Here is a 13,787-nt window from a genome sequence, read left to right as displayed (position 1 = left end):
TTTTGTTGCTACTTTTTGTACGTACTTTGCCTAAGGTTCTAACCTCTTGGCATTTGTCTAGCTTTCGCTGATTTTTTATTTGAAATATTTTAAGTTTTTATCTTCAATTCTGTAGCAGAGTATTGCAAAAACCTTAATCGACCTCTGACAAAGTTGATTAAGTCAAGTTCTAAGAAGTAAGAAAGTCTAAGTTCGGGTGAAACCTAACATTACATACCCAGCTGTGTAGTTGAAACGCTGTTGTTGGTAGAATATCAAATAAATTTACAGAGTTAAATACCATAGAGTTATTGCAAACTTTGTTAAGGTTAGACTTTTAGAAAAATGGGCGTGGTCTTTAACCAATTTTGATTATCTTCACTCAGTCTATATAATTTGACCAGGATAATGTCTCCGCCAAATTCGATGTAATATCTTTAACGGCTTTTGATTTACGGCTTGTCAAACTTTCATATTTTCTTCCTCTAAATATGGTTGGTGCCATGTCGATATTCCAGAATTTTTTGGAATTTATGTTTTGCGTCATAAAACCAATCCACCTACCAAATTTTATTAACTTAGCGGATTCGATTTTGAATTATCTCATTTTTGCCATTTTTATAACATTTCGATATCGAAAAAGTGGGAAAAGTTATTTTCCGATTCCACTCATTTTCAATACCAATCTATTCTGGGTCCAGATAAGCCCGTATACCGAATTTGGTGAGGATATCTCAATATTTGCTCAAGCTATCGCGTTAACGGACGGATGGACGGACATGGCTTAATCAAATTTTTTTTCGATACTGATGATTTTGATAACCGTTATCCACAAAGGACCATGTGTACAAGTACAGCTGGCTATACAAAGCTACTAATTGAGTATAAATCAATAAACACCAAATTTATTTAAAGTTTTCACCCAATATTTATAACCCGCAGCTCCACTTACTTATGTCATAAAAAAGAGGTGACTGCAGGCTCATGACGAGTATTGGACACTGCCTTTTAGCGTCACATGATTTCAAATAAAGCCTAGTTAGTGATATCAGATGTAGGAAGTTCGGGTTGGAGGAGGAAAGGATCGAGTACATTCTGTACTCGTGCCCTACGCTCGCGTGTCTAAGAAACCAGCTATTAGGAGTGATACAGCTATTAAATCTACAATCAGCAAGTGACATAGGTCCTAGAAAACTTCTCGTATTTTCCAAAAGGACGAAGTTATTGGCCGTTTTTTTTTTTTTTACTTGCATATACATCTGCGTTTGCAACTTGGAAAAAATCATTAGCAATTACACATAGTTGTTGTTGTTGTTGTTCTCAGCGGGCTTGCGGGTTACAAATAGTAGTATTGTAAGGTGATTTAGTGGAGATATAAACCTTTTCGGTAATAGTGTACAACGCGTACCAAAATGGGAAGTGGAAAATAGTGGAGACACAAACTTTTTAGTAGCAATCCATATAAAGTTTAAGTGCATATGTATATGCGCATAAAAAACACAGCTATTTTCTAACATAGGTTCTGGTTTTTGATAGGGCTTTTCAGTTTCTCAGATAAACAAACTTTTGGTAACACCACGTACCATTCAGTTTAATGGAGGTCCTTACGCGCCGGCTAGTTCAACCATACCTAACGTACACGCGCTCCGATAGCAATAAAATATAAAAAGGCTTTCGTTGAACTGATAAGCCAAAATAGCTTGAACCTCGATCGATGCGTATGACCAATTTACCCAATATTATTTGTCTAGATGGAATAGACTCAGCGTTAAATCAGTAAATATTTCCCGTATAATTCCTAAAGAAATTTTGAACCAAACGCCGGGACAATTTCTAAATAGCCACGAAATGATCCTTAAGTAAAAGAAAAATGATAACGAAAATAGTACCGATATATCCCGAATTAAGCTCCGAAAGCATCTCTAAATTTTTCTAATACAATCTGTAAATGGTCCCTCAAATATCATAAACACTCTCACAAAGCAATGCTGAAATTGTTCCGAAATGGCTTGATCGAACAGACAGAGGGAACAGCAATGATCCCAAAAATAATTCCGGTATAATCCTAAAAGCAATCCCGAACCGTGCGCAAGTCGAAAAATTATAGCAAATACATATAGTCCCGAAATATCCCGCAGTTAGCTCCGAAAGGATTCCGAGACAATACTGATATTTTCGCTTAAATAAAAGAAAAATAAAATAAATGTAAGGCGCGATAACCTCCGAAGAGATCTAAGGCCGAGCTTCTCTTCCAATTTGTGTCGTGCTCCTATTTTTTTTTTTTCCTACAAATTGGCGGGATGGTACCTACTTGTTTTATGCCGACTTCGAGTTTTTACTGAGCGCTTTTCATGGCAGAAATACGCTCGGAGTGCTTGCCAAACACTGCCGAGGGGCGACTCCGCTTAGAAAAATTGTCTTGTAATTGAAAAAACTTGTTTTGTTTTTGATGTTGCTTTTCCCGTGGCGTGTACTCGGGATATTCTGTGTGGTAGACGGAGCACACTACCATCACAATACGGCGGCCGCTAACATAATCCATGAAAAAAACTTAAAACAATTCGGAATGTTTCCTTAATAGTACAGTTGCCTTAAAACAATCTCAAAATGCTGTTTAAATTATCCAAAACGCCCTTCTAAACTTATCCTGAAGTAATCCCGAAATAACGTTGCAAACAATCCCGAAATAGTTCAAAGACATCTTAAAAATTTGAGAAATGAGTTTTTCGAGAAATATAAAAATACGGAAAGATCCAACTACTTTGAGTTGTATGTTTCTTATAATAAAAAATTCAATGATTTGAAAAAGTTACTTTACTCGAAATATATATCTAACTTTGAAAGCAATATTAAGAATAATCCCAAAAGCTTATGGACGTATATAAAGTCTAAAAAGAATAGCTCCAGCATTCCTAAAACTGTTTTTTATAACGATGCCAAGGCATCTTCAATTAATGAGGCCGCTAATTTATTTGCAAACATTTTCTCTTCAAAATTTGTGTCAGAAGGGGAACTAAGGAACAACTAACGTTCCGCTTTACGTCTTAGTTTAAAAGACTTATCCTCTGTCTCTATTAACTTTGAGTCCTTGGCATTATCAGAAAATGATGTTATCGAAGGATTGAATTCCGTCAAGGATTCCTCTCAGACGGATGTTGACGGGCTTTCCATGAAATTCTTGAAGAATTGCACCTCGCTTGTGAGGCCTCTCACGTATATTTTTAACCTTTCTTTATCTTCTGGAGTGTTCATTGATGATTGGAAAACCACTTCTATCACCCCTATCTTTAAAAGTGGCAATAAGAGTGATATCTCGAATTACATACCTATTTCTAAATTATCATCTGTTGCTAAACTGTTTGAATGCATCGTGAAAAATAAACTTTATTTTCAAGGTAAGCATCTTATTTGGCCAAACCAATACGGATTCGTACCTGCGTGGTCAACTGTTTCCAATCTGTCGGTCTTTGCCGAGGCCTGCCATTCATACTTTCGGAATTGCCTTCAAATTGACATGATTTATACTGATTTTTCCAAGGCATTCGACAAAATTTCTCAGAGTATTCTTATTGAAAAACTCAGTTTAATGGGTCTTCATTATATTTTCCTTAAGTGGCTCAAATACTACCTGCATTGCAGGAGTTGCACGGCTGCTATAGACGGTGTGTTTCAGAGCCATTCAGTGCTAAATCTGGGGTACCACAAGGTAGTATCTTAGGGCCTTTATTATTCATTATTCATAAATGATATCTCTTCTTGTTTCAAAACGTTTAAATATCTTTTATATGCAGATGATCTTAAAATTTACTCCGTGATATGTGGATCACATGATTCGTTAGTGCTCCAAAGGGAGCTTAATAACTTTTTTGATTATTGTGTTGTGAACAGACTCTCTCTTTATATAAGTAAATGCCACAAAATGTCTTATTCGAAGATGATTACACCGTTGGAGACGTGCTATTATTTAGCGGACTCACGCCTAACCGAGGTTAGTGAAATTAAGGATTTAAGAGTGTACTTTGATAGTAGACTTAGTTTCAAAACACATTTAAATTATATTGTTACGAATATTAGCAACACTAAGGGGTACTGCTATATCTAAGCCGATGCTAAGCAGTGACGTGAATGCACATCAATAATTCAATCATTATGTCTACTCATATGTACGTACACGAAGCAGAGAAGCAGCGCACAAACACATGCAGATATCTTATCTGAGATATGCAATTATAATTGTGGAAGTGTCGCTCACAAACACGCACGCATATGAGAGCTATATACGTACATCTGTAGTTATAATTACAGCAGATAACTAGCGGTGGGCACCACTACATTTACACGGTTACCAATTTGAGAATGTGTTAGTAAACACGAACGCGTAGCGAGCACGAAAGCGAAATCAATTATTTATTTAGTTTGATTTCAATGCTGAACACGTGTCACACGCACTCTTTGGTACTCTGTTTTAAACGCGCGTGCGCGGCAGCTGCAAAACGTACGAATTTTTACTGGGAATCTTTTCATGACAGAAATACACTCGGAGTGTTTACCAAACCACTGCCAAGCGGCAACCCCGCCTAAAATAAGGTTTTCTTATTGAAAAACACGGCAGATGCCGACATGATCCATCAACAATTTTGAAATCATCGAGAAATATGCCCGAAGTAGCCACAAAACTACACCTAATATCATCCGTGAATGATCTGAATTATCGAAAAATTTTTGCGAAACAGTTCCAAATGCGTCTCAGTATAGATAGGTGGGTGTTCCTGCTCATTTTTCCAAATTGTTTGGACCTCAGTTTCCACGATCGAACTTCTCCGCATTTACGTGGACTGTGGACCGTTATTTCATTGTTACACCCTATTCATCCTAACTGGGGGCTTGGGATTCCTGCAGACATTCTGCACTCTGCTACATACTTAACTGCCTTTCGATAAGTTGAGGTCAAAATATGCATAAATTCCAGCATACCAACATATTCCGCATGCTCGTACTTGAGGTTTTTAATGTCGAAAATGCTATTTAATGCATTTGTACAAGTTCCATACGCAACTACATGCTTCAGTATGAGTACATAAAACTTAAATTAAGTACTTATGTGGTTACATAAAACAAATGGATAAATACTCATATGCAGCTACCAATCTTGTTACCACAATCCAAGAGCGAGACCGAGCCCTTCTTCATTTGTCCATTGCATTCTAATGAAGAACGATAAATTTTCCCGGTAACGATCATGCAAACGCATCCAATAAGCCACAGAGAATCAAAAATCAAAGACGTTAAAGAAGCAGAAGCCATTGGATGGCTCAATGGTTGCACTGATGGATGTCTGCGTAAGCCACAAAAGACGAAGAGGCAAAGGCAGATAATCGAGAAGGGAGAAGGTGAATAAACCGTTTATCGTGAAAAGTTATCAAAAATCGATTGGCAGTGGAATTCACAAGTGGCAGGTAAAATGGAGGTGGAAAGCGACAGCCTCAAAGGCTGTTTGATAGGAACAGTGAAATGTTAAAGAAATGCTGCTGCATGTTGATAATAGCTGCTGGTGTTGAATAATAATTTACGCAACGGTCATAAAAATTTACAACAACAATAAAGCGTATGACAAACAGTAATAAATTCTCATTCATCTTACCTCGTCGTCTGTGGCGGCTAACGCGGATGAGCTGAACAGCGAACCAATATGTGGCAGCACACAGACGCAGTTGGTTTACAAAGTCATCTTTCAAATACATGAAGAACTCAGTGGAGACGCGTCAAGCCTAACTGCCTTAATGGCAGCACAACAAAAATTATTCGCTTTGAAACAGTACAATAAGTGATGCACAAAACCGTGGAGCCAGATTCGTAAAATCTGTTCCTACGAAAAACTGCAGGCTTGGGGAATTTCCGAAATCGAGTGATGGATCAGTGGACCTATAACTTAGTTATTAAAGGCACGAGTCTAAAAGCCGTCACTGTGGTATAGGGATAAACTGCTTCCCTGCGATTCTAGGTCTTAGATTTAGGTCCCTGGCTAGGCAGCTTCTAAATCCTTCCTAGTATATTTCATACGCAATGATTTTTGTTGTTCAACTCGATGGTCACAATAAATTTCCTGCTTTCCTTCGCTTCAGACCTTACTGTTAATACTTTTAAGTGAACAGAAAAGCAAGCTTAGTCTACCCGAAAGTGCTAGGGGTCAAAATAATCGCCTCTGGGGCAGTCGGGCTAGTTCAGAACATGCTAGAATTGGAGAAAGAAAATTGAAAATGAATTGAAAAAGAAAATAAATTCCGTCAATTTGTAATTAAATTGAAAGTTAGCTAACCCAAATTTAGAGAAAAGCTCGGCCTTCATCTTCGCGAATACATGTCGCACCAAATTATTACTATTGGTAACATTTACTCGCAACCCCGCCCACAACTCAACTCGATCCCTTGATGTATAAACCTCGATATCTGAATATTACTCATTTTATTTATAGCTATTCGAAAGCAATTGTTTCAATAGGGGAACAACAATTCAAAAATAGTCCGCAAGCAAGCCCGAAATAGTTCCGTTATTAGCCTTAAAATAATTCCGAAATAGTAACAAAAAACAAGTTATCTCCGAAATGGTCCCAAAATGATCCCCAAAACAGTCCCGAAATAGTTCCTGAATAGTTCCAAAATTGTCCCAAAATAGTCAGAAGACCATCTTTAAATTAGTCCCGAAATGATCATTAAAAAATCTGAAATTAGTTTCGAAATAATGCCGAACACTGCTCAAAACCCTCCAATAACAGTACTGAAATAGAATTATCCCAAAAACAATAAAAAATCTTCCCTAAATAGTTTTCAAAACAATTCCTGAAATAGTACCGAAATAATCCCAAAATTATCTGCAAGTGATACATAGTCTTAAAATCGTCCTGCAACTGATCCGTACTTGGTCTTGAAATTGTTACGAAATGATCTCTCAACTATTCGAAAACTATCCCGAAAAAGTCTCGAAATCATCCTAAGTCGACCCAAAATGTTTTCGAAAAAAGTCCCGAAATGATCCGAAATAGGCACGAAATTATCGCAAAAATAAGCCTTAAATGATCTATAGATAATACCGAAATGGTCTCGAAATTGCTCATAAAGTATCCCGAAAACTGTTTTGAAACTATTTAGAAAACAATCCTCAAACGGTCCGGAAATAATACCGAAATATTCCGAAAACAGTTCCAAATCCTGAAACAAATTAAAATTATATCAAACAATCCTTAAATCGTAAGAAGAATCTCAGAAATGATCCTTAAATCAATACCAAATTAGTTCCGAAATGATCCCGAACAAACCCTGAAACCATCCAATATAGTGCCGACATAGTCCAAAAGTTATCAGGGAAAAACACCGAAACGTCCCGGAATTTGTCCTGAAATAATCACAAAATAATTAATTAATAGTCCTGAAATGATGTCTAAACAATTCCGAAATTATCCTGAAATAGTTCTAAAAGTGTCCTGAAGTAGAATCAAATTTTCCGTTCCGGATTGATTCGCAATAAGCCCAATATTATCGCAAAAATAAACCCGAAACAATCCATAGATAATACGGAAATGGTCACGAAATTATCCCAAAAACTATTACGAAATGATTCCGAAAATACTCCTTAAACGAACCCGAAATTCTAAAGCAGTCACAAAACAATCCTGAAATATCCAGAAGATCACCCTTTAAACAGTACCGGTATAGCCTCGTATTAGTCAAAAAATTATCCCAAAATATTTCTGAAATTATACCAAAATTGTCTGTGATACTGTAACGAATTTTGGGGAATTCCGCTTATTTCAAATCTGCTAACGTTCGAATCTCTAAACTGTTGAATAAATCACTCCAATATCCTGTATTGCAAAAATGGTCTTTATTCAAATTACTTTGGGAGTAGTACTTCACAATTATACTTCACAACCAATAGCGTCTTTAAATCAAAACTGAGTACTTATTACTCAACTTGCGCCGCTTTTATACTCTCGGTTTCCTCGTTCACCCATATCTCCTAAGGTCTAGTAACTTGGCGAACTTCATGCTTGGTTATCAGCTATATGCATGTATATTTCTAGTTTGTAGCCATATGCGTGTGCATGTGTGAGTATTACTTCGGCTGCAGACTACATATTTGTATGTGTGAGATGAGATATCTCTTCGTCGCCTTCTACATAAGAGTGGCTGCTTTATTGTTGTTGTGCATTTATTTAGTAGCAGTTTAGGGATGCTAATATTCGTCACAATACAAAGATAGTCTCTAAATGATCCTACAAAACAATATCGAAGTTATACAGAGTTAATCTTGAAATAATCTCGAAACTGTTACGTAAGGGTCCCAAAGCAATCCCTAAACGGTTTCAACATTACTCCGGAAGTATCCTGAAGTATACCCGAAGCATTCTAGAAATCATCCAGGAATAATACCGAAATGGTCCCAAAATAGTTGCAAAAACAATCCTAAAATAATATGGAATCAATCCCAAAACTATCCCCAAAAGGTCCCGATAATTGGCGAAAGCACACCATATCAGTTAATATTTTGAACTCATCTAATATCTAGAGTAAACGCTTGCGATACCTCGTGACTGCGTCAAAGTTCATTGATAATTCAAGAGGTAATACTATGATACCCTGGCAGGTACCTTGGCTCCATAGAACCGATTCCTTAAATACTCCTAACCGCACACCACAAACAGCAAATGTTTATGCTCAAGCATTTGACCATTTGAATGTTTTGGTATGGAGGTGATGTCGCCCAATACAAACAATTCAACATTTCCTTCATCAGACTTACTTCAGAAGGCGGCCGTCTTTGCTCTTTGTTTAAAGTTTATGGTTGATGAATTATTCTTGGTCACTTTATCCTGCTCTTTTGGAGAATATTATGAAAATACCAATTGATATGGTGAAAGAATTTCATGCTTTATCTTCCAAGGAAACAGTAAATTTGAGGTACATATATGAGTATGCGAAGTTCATATTTATGCAAAAGATATGATTTCCTGGCCATTTTATAGCTTTGTTGATAATTACGATATATGAGAAGGGTCATTAGAGAGCCAACAGTAAAATATAGGCAATCTAAAATCAAATGAGCTGGTCTTCAGTAGAAGCATCTGCAGATTAGGAAACCTCAGCGACAGCCTGACTCTTACAGTATCTTCCAAGCGGAGATCTATGACATGGAAAGAGGAGCTCATTGCTACAGGATAATACCATTCCAGTGACCAAACAATGATTTTTGTTGACAGCAGTTTTGTCTTTAAGGCATTAGAGTGTATAAGGTTCCATGGAGTATCTATCATGTCTACCTATGTTAGGCATAGCAATAAGAAGGAAGCGAAATTTCCAATGAGGCAGCCGGGAAAGACACCGAAATGTATGAAAACAATGCATGAATACTACTGCGTGATCTGCTGAGGTAAAAAACGAAGACAATACCGTTAGGCCAATTCACTTTTCGATAGGTGAGGATAAGGCTAAGTGAATCCTTCATTCCCACATAAGTTCATATGGCAATATAGATGGTTTAATGGATATTAATAGTAATTAGTCAGAATAGACTAAAATGCCCCTATGCGGAACTCATTGAGAGCATTCGCAATGAACAAAAATAGGTGAGAACTCCCCCAATATAACCTAACTTAAAGTCAGGGAGACTTATCTATTTTTTCTATTAACATTTTAAATGAATGGCAACTAATTTAAATAATAAATTGAATAGATAAATAAAAATAATAAATATTTTATTGTAACCTCCACAGTTGAGCACGCACGCATGCGCAGTTGAAAATCTGCAATCGAAATATCATCATAAATACACGCGATCAATATCCGTTGTTGGTTGATGGGGTCCGATAGTAGATTTGTTTGATGGCCAGCAGCTAAGCCATCAGCAATACCATCACAAGTACGTACACACACACATCCAAACATTGTTTGCATATACATAAGTAATTGTTTAAGCATGCTGTCTGACCCAAAATGCACGATGGTATCGTCGATGTCGTCGTCGCCTACCACCTTAGCCAAGGTGTGAGGCAGAAAACAACTAAGAAAGGGCTGTATACGGATGTACCGAAGACTTTATACCATTCACGAATGTGCCAAGCTTTAAACGCATTGCATGAGCGATGCCGAAAATCCCCTGATCCGAGGGTTCGAGAAGTCAATCACATTGTTCGGAAGGCGCTTGTTTCAAAACGTAAAGGATTCATATCCGGAAAAGCACTGACCACATCGGTAACAGTCTCTTTATTTTCCGGGGAGGTCTTTTGCGCTAATCCCTTGAATAGAGATGCAAAGACATTTCGTAGGATATGGACTCACTCGCTAAACAATATCTCCCCATATTTGGACAATACTTGTTATGTACACGAAGAGGTACAGATGTGTATAATCCTAACCTATTTGGGAAGATTTGTAGAACGGCGTAGAACATAGTTTGAGGTTCGGCCTGCGTCTTCAGCTATATTCTTCGCTCTTCTCTTCACAGAAACTCATCTAGGCCTGAAGGTGGCCCAAGATGTGCTCTCCCTTTCCACGCGATATCATAAAACTCGAGAGTAAAGGACACAATAGTCTTATCCGTCAAGTCGTAGAACTGACAGAGGCTCACTTGGACAGCATTCTTATAAAATAAATTTGTCGTGAGCTTGGATAATCGCTGTGTAGCTACGAGACGACTAATCCTGATCTTGCATAAATGCTCCGAAGATCTCAATGAACCGAGGACTTAATAATTTCCTTTCCTATTCTGGCAAAATCTGGATAATCAAGCATGAAGTGATTCGTCTCAACCTCAACATCGTCCACGCAGCTACAGCAGTAAAAGCCTCCTAGTATGTGGAAACGTCCAGTCCAATTGGACAGTGAAGCAAGGCAAAATGATCCTTATTGAACGCAATGATTTCGGCATACCGTCTTCCTTCCACGACCGGCCAATAATATCTCGATACGCTTCATGCACAGGTGCCAGCCCAGTGTTTGGTTACCAGACTCGATGCTTATATGTAAAAGAACAGGTGGCTAACGGAACTCCGCATTTCCCACAGCACTCGACGTCTAGTTCAATTGCACTCATTCAGCCTAAGAGATGCGTGTGGAAATTACCTGGAAAATTAGCATGCGCGGAACTCAGATGATCATGTTCTTAAAATCGTTTAGGTGCAAACACGTTTAGGTGCTTCCAGACCACCATCGATGGCACCACAATAGATCAAAGAGCCTTATTTGTCGCTTAGCTGTCCGAGCAGATGTTAAAATCTCTAGCCGTAGTAGCACTCCATGATATCCGCTCCACTGTATCCTTAATGGCAGCGAATTCCGCTTGAATGAATCTAAAGTGCTTGGGAAGGTTCAGCTTTCGGCTTACCTCTATCTCGTAACAAAAAACTTAGCTGCCAGCTTTGCCTCCCAACTTCGACCCAACCGTGAACCAGTTTACAGTGAAGGTGATGGAGCTAGGACAAGAGACACTTGTCATCACACTTAAGTCCTGGATGGTATGGCGACAAAGGTGGTAAGAGTGCCGGAATACTTGACTCTAATAACCAATATAATTCTTTTATTGCTTGTTTCGAGTTTAATGATCGCCTTACACCACCTCCTACACGTGATTTGACTGTCGCATACCGGCGGTCCGGACCAGTGTGATAAAAATTGTGGATTTATTGCAAGATATGCTGGCTTGAGTGTTATGGGGTTTATAGGCGGTGTGTTGAGAAAAGGTGTAAAGTCCGCATGCCAGTTGGGAGTGGTCACTTCCTTTGTTCTTTTGGACAGGTGGGGTCTAGGCTCATCTTAAAAAGCGCTGAGCAAACACCACCTCTTGAAATATGTATGTCGAAATACTTTTGGACACTTGTAGATGCATAGGTTCCCTTATTTTCATCTCTCTTAGAGCACTTCCCAATGTGGGCTCGTGGGACCATGGACATCCCTAAAACAAAGGACGTATATATGTGTTCGCGGCTTAAGCGTGTGCCCGGTGTTGAGAAGTGAAGTAATGTCAGCATGCTAGTTCGGACTTTATAATTCCACTCATTTCTATTGTTCTTCTAGATCTTGGATTGTGTTCGGTGTGATAGGTGTTCGAACCTTTGTTGTGTGCCCTGATTTTACTAGTAATAGACGAACTTAAGTCGAAAATCGAACTAATGGTCATAATGGCAGCATACCTTTTCTAGTACACCGAACATATGAAGCCGCCTTTTGATCTAGCCAGCAGGTTGGATAAATCCACCGAAGAAGCGTCGACTGCTGTCAGCTAAAGGGACAGATGAAAGCATATCCATCTTTTGAATTATGAAATTATAAAGGCATTAAGAATTTTACCAGTTACTCTGACGCCGAGATAAAGTTCCCATATAAAAAACGTTCATGTCACTTCTTGATATACATACATATTAATACCAGCAGATGGCGCTACTGTTGTGTTTACCGTGGATCGATACTGTAATACGGTTTTAGGCGCAAATTTTCGGATGTCCGAGGACCGAGCCTTTGTAATAGGTGGTGTTCCGCTCTGGCCAGTTCCCATAAAAGAAGGAGGAAGTGAAATTCGTATCTATGCCCGATTTCAGATTCGAATATCTAGAACTAAGACATTAATTACTGGTTAGTTATGAGTCTATTCTTCGTCAGTCTATTCGGTCCGGAGACAAATGTACTTATCGCCTCATGTCTTTGAAGGGTATGAAAACGATTTACAAAAAAATTTTGCTTCCACTGATGAATATGAACGCTTCAATGATTTCTTGCAATAAATGTGCGCATGCGCAAGTATCCAATGACTATAGTACTAAGCTTTATTGTAAATATTCGGTTCGTCTTATTTTGTTTGAATGTGATTTATGTCTCAAAACAATTATATTAAGCTGCCAGTTGGCGCTCTGCATATAGCACTTGATGCCTTGAGCGCACTCTTGCGCATGCGTAACACGTTCCAGTAGCCAAAGCAATACAGCTGCAATAAAATCAAATCGAATTTCATCATCAAAATACAAAAAAAAGCGAGGAATGCAAAGATGACTATAAACGAAGGCCTCGAAGACGTGTTAAGGTAGGTTTTGGGAAGAGACATGTGAGATGATTGGACCTAAATCGGAGATGATAAAAAGATAGGTTTGTCTAGAGTGGAGACTTTTCACATTCCAAGTTCTTTTTTCTTACTAGAATAAAACAAAGTCCGATATGGATAAATAAAAATTTGCGAAAGGAGGAACTTTATGGTAGGCAGTGTGGCGTCTGCCTGCATAAAGATAAGCTCACTTGGTCACGTTAATAGTCTGTTATGGTAAAATCTTATGGTTCCAAGATGACATTAGCGCAAAGCTTCCGCAGCACAAAAATAAATTTTTGGAAAACATGGACTCCAAGTTTTCCGGATATTTGATGAAACCTAGTGTGAGGGCTTGGCTTGGCAAAAGCTGCGCAGCTACCTTGCTAACTGCCACAAAAAGGTGTCAAAGGAATAGATAAATGAGTTCGCAAGTTGCTCATAATACCTGCCAAGAAGGATTTTTCCACCCCAAAAAAGTAGTTTCAGCTTTGCTGATAAATTCGATAATTCATAATTCGATGCAGCCTAGAGTAGGCTCAATATACAAAGTACGCATCCAGTTTGCGTCTATACATAAAGATGTTCACTAGTCCACTGCTTCGAAGAGCTTGTTCCTATTTCTAGTTGGTATGTACGGTATTTCCTGGTATTTCAGTCATCCCTTTCAGCAGTATATTCAGTTCAGTGAGAGGCAAGATCAAGACTGATGTAGCAGCAAATTCTCTGATGTAGGTATTCCTAGT

This window comes from Eurosta solidaginis, chromosome 4 (assembly GCF_040869045.1).
Source record: "Eurosta solidaginis isolate ZX-2024a chromosome 4, ASM4086904v1, whole genome shotgun sequence".
Lineage (NCBI taxonomy): Eukaryota > Metazoa > Arthropoda > Insecta > Diptera > Tephritidae > Eurosta > Eurosta solidaginis.
This window is presented reverse-complemented; position numbering follows the sequence as displayed.